This window comes from Rhipicephalus sanguineus, chromosome 3 (genome assembly GCF_013339695.2).
Source record: "Rhipicephalus sanguineus isolate Rsan-2018 chromosome 3, BIME_Rsan_1.4, whole genome shotgun sequence".
Classification (NCBI taxonomy): domain Eukaryota; kingdom Metazoa; phylum Arthropoda; class Arachnida; order Ixodida; family Ixodidae; genus Rhipicephalus; species Rhipicephalus sanguineus.
In genome coordinates this window covers 138,617,881-138,622,103 of record NC_051178.1, presented here as the reverse complement: position 1 = coordinate 138,622,103, position 4,223 = coordinate 138,617,881, and positions in this window count along the sequence as shown.

The window sequence follows — 4,223 nt, the reverse complement described above, 5'->3', positions numbered from 1 at the left end:
TTCACGGGCGAGTCCACTCGTCTATCTCGCTTTGAAAGCAGGCGCAGCGCGCAAACTCGGCTTCGACCTTGAATGGCAAGTCACAAAAGAGAGCGGACCCACGTGTAGGAAGGTATTCCTCGGCTATACCGTTTCTTTCTTTCTTTCTTTCTTTCTTTCTTTCTTTCTTTCTTTCTTTCTTTCTTTTTCTTTCTTTCTTTCTTTCTTTCTTTCTTTCTTTCTTTCTTTCTTTCTTTCTTTCTTTCTTTCTTTCCCAGTGACCTATAATTTGTTCATTCAGCCTTGAGCGCTCCGCGGAAAGAGTAAATAGACGGCAATGACAGCGACACGCCGCATGCCCCTGTGTGTACACATGTGGCTATTGGAACGCCGAGGGTACGCGAATCCGTAGCTGGGATAATAACAGACATCCTTGAGAAGCGCGAAAGAAACACGGGGACTATAGAAGAGATACACACCGGACAAGCGCTTGTCCGGTGTGTATCTCTTCTTAGTCCCCGTGTTTCTTTCGCGCTTCTCAAGGATGAACCGTTTCCAACTAGGCCAAATAGCTGTGCTATAACTATAATAGACAGTTATAGACGGTTTCGCTGTTTGTAAACAAAGTGACATGCGCCGAACGGTCTGCCCAAGAAGACGTCCGGTGCGCCACTTCCGGTAATTCTTTTTCAACGGTCCCAGTGGTGTTTGCCTGGTGTGTTTGAGTTTGTTGCTCTATTATGTCTGGTGCATTCCTTCAGATCTGTTTGGAGCGATGTCTAGGCAGTATATGAAGGGGCTCGACAACGTCGCACGGGAGGCACAAGCAGAAACTGCAGTGGAGAGGAGAAGAGTTGCCTGATACGCTGGATAGGGAAATTGGGCAATTCAGCTTTTCTACAGGGGCTAGAAACCTGTCTCCTGTCACAGCCGCGGAGATATCTATGTAGTTTGGTCTAGGCACACAAGGTCACGATAAAGTTATTATTGCGCTTGTGTCACACCGGGCACTTTTGATAGAGATCGGCGCCGGTCGGAATCGATCGTGATCCAAAGTGTTCGGTTATGACTGAGAAAATGTAAAACGTACTCATTATGTGATGGCGTCAGGTGAGGCTGAGTCACGCGAACTACTATGTTTTACTCACGAGCACGGTATTCATGTATTAAGCTTTCAAGTTAATCCGCCTACATCTACAGCCCACGCTCCAACCGAAAGATAAATTAGCTAGAGTGCAACAATTTCCATTGGTGGCAACACGAAAGTCGATTAGTCATTTGCTCGCACCGGTGGGAACCCACTCGAGGGCGTCGCTCTCATAAAAAGCATATGCAACGGCGTCACTGCAATTGGCAACAAAAGGTGGGTACCGCGACGTACACTGTGTGGTGATTCGTGTCAAGCGCGGCTGTTTTGGTGTCCCGAGTGTTGCTTCCAACAGTACACATCACTGATGAGGCTCCAGCAAGAAGAAACACCTTTACGATGGATTTTCGGTGTTAGCCAGCTTTCACATTTTGCTATCCACTCCAGGCGTCAGTGCAGATATATCTGTCATGGGTGGCAGACGACGGCGTCCGACGTGTTCCTTGTAATTGGGGACCTTCGAATAACGTCTGAGCATTGTATGAGTATGCATTGAACTTTACTTGCCTTTGATGAAATGGGCAGAACAAATTACGCGCTCTTTGTGGGAATTCAGTTTTCGTCGCCTAATCGCTGCAATCCAGGCGCTCTTTCTGCCGTCATCTGTCGAGAAACAGAATGTTTTCACTTGCGATAGTTGCGGATTGCAGACTGCATCCTGGCACTATACACATCAGTGCCCGAGTTGCGAGCGCTTCATCGGAATAATGTTAAGAAAACATCGAAACACAAGCAGCCACGGCCTGCAACGCAGGCTAAAACCACGTTAAAACAAGATAAACAGGAAGTTTTCTAGGGAGCGTTTCCGGTGAGCGCACAACGTTACCAGAGAACGGTAAGCGCTGGCGAAACCGTCTATAGTTTAGCGGGCTTAGCGGAATAGCGGGATCGAAATGCGCTTGCGCAGTACGCTAAACGACCTGTAGCATTTACCGTACGCACGCTATTTTTCAGATTTAGCGTTATCGTGTTTGCTTGGCTAACGTAGTGTACGTAAAACACGGCGGCGGTTTTGGACGCCTGCTTCGAAGTGAATTTAGCGTTGATGTGGACGGATTCACTTCTTTCACAGCAAGCGACTTTGTAGAATGGCTTCGCTCGCCTTCAGGTAGCTTCGACGCCCAAATATTACGGATAACTTAGCGTAGTTTTTGAGATCGCTTATCATTTCGAACGTCCCTAGGCCTAACTAGGAGATCGGTGTAAACAAATCTGCAAGATAAAAATTTTCGCTTTTGGTGCGTGGTTCATATTTATTTGCCTTTATTGTTACTAAAAAAAAAAACGCCAGGCCTGCGCGGGAAGCGCGGCACAGTTACAGCGAAAGCTCGAAGAGCGGCATTTCTAGAGCCCGTTATAAACTCTTGTGGTTACTAATACAAGTACACTAACAACGTACCCACTACGCCACAAATCACAATTTTTGTGAAGTTGGGAACCACCCACCACGACATTACTCGTCATTCTGCGGAGAAGCGAGGTACCATCTGTAAGACATTATATGCAGTTTCTTGATGCGACGGCTGATGACGATGAAGAATTATGACTGAGCCTTTTGTAATGGGTTGGAAGCTTCAAATGACCCACTAGTTACTTAATGCGCATTGTGTGACGCCCAGTCGTTATGTCACTCTCCCACCACACTTTATAACATAAGCTAACATGAGAAAGAGATAGAGAGAGGGAATTAGATTTCTGAGACCCTGAGGAAATGGATCATGGGAGGCTTATGGGCTTCCTTGGCAACCAATAGAAGTGCACTTGCGAGGAGCCCGCTATACGCTATAAATCATAATTTTTGTGAAGTAGGGAAGCAGGCACTATGCAATTTTTCGTCATTCTGCGGAGAATCCTGGTACTTGCTAAACACGTGTAAGGCATTATGTGCACTTTGCTAATGCTGTGGCTGATGACGATGAAGAATTATGGCAGAGCCCTTGCAATGGGTTGGAAGCATTCAACAACCCACTCGTAGTGCAATTGGCATTGTGTGACGCCTGGTTACAGAATTCGCGTTGTGTGACGCTTGGTTGTTTTTACTCTTCTACCACGCTACATTACATATCTTAGGTGGTTCCTTCCCGACACGAAGCCTGTATAGAGTCTTTTTGCAAAGCAGTTTCAAGCACCGGCATGGCTCAGAGGTAGAGTACTGGGCTCCCACGCAGAGGGCCCAGGTTCGAACCTCGTTCCATCCTGAAAATTTTTCTTATTTCGTTTTTTTTTCCTTATTTCGAGCGATAGTGGTTACGGACACCGGCGGCGGCGGCGGACAAATACGGCGCCAAAAACGGCCCTTGTTGTGATCTCATAACAGCTTTCGCTGTAAAAAGCAGTAATATTGCTGCGTGCGGCGATACAGGCGAGCATTCTCAGTTTTCTTTCTTTTCACTTTTTTAACGCATTCACCCTCCGCTAGATGGCGCCACCGTCACAGCTTGGGTACGTAAACGCTATCCCGCTAAACTAAAACGCGATGTCCACAATCAACGTTTGCGGCAAGGTAACACTATTCCCTTAACTCCCGCTATCACGCTAACGCTAAACTATAACTGTCTAATAGAGATTTTTAGTATGTTACGGAATACGGTACGCAAATACGGTAAGGCAGTACAGTGGCGTTCCTCCTTTCCCGCTGGTTGTGCTTTTGCCGCTCCCCGTTACAGCGACAATGCGTACCACAAACGACAGATGTCTCGTTAACAATGCGTAGGCTGACGGGCAACAATGAGGCGTGACAACCCCACAGTAATTTTGGAAAAAGCTTTTGTGGTGTTGGGATGCCTTCACCGGCAAAAGGTCGACGACCTGGAAAGGAGGAGCGGTACGTACCGTCATACGGTAGCGTATTTGCGTACCGTATTTCCGTATCTAGCTAAAAACCTCTAATCATAGGCGTGCGCAGAGGGGGGCAGGGGGGGGGGGCGGCCGCCCCCCCTAATCACCTAAGAGGGGAGCGCAAAATTTGCCCCGTACATTGACCCTTCTATTCACTTAAGAGGAGGGGTGCAAAATCTGCCCCGTACATTGACTTAGTATGGTGGGGGGAGGGGCGCTGCGACGAACCTTTGCCCCCCCCTAATGGGGAACCCTGCGC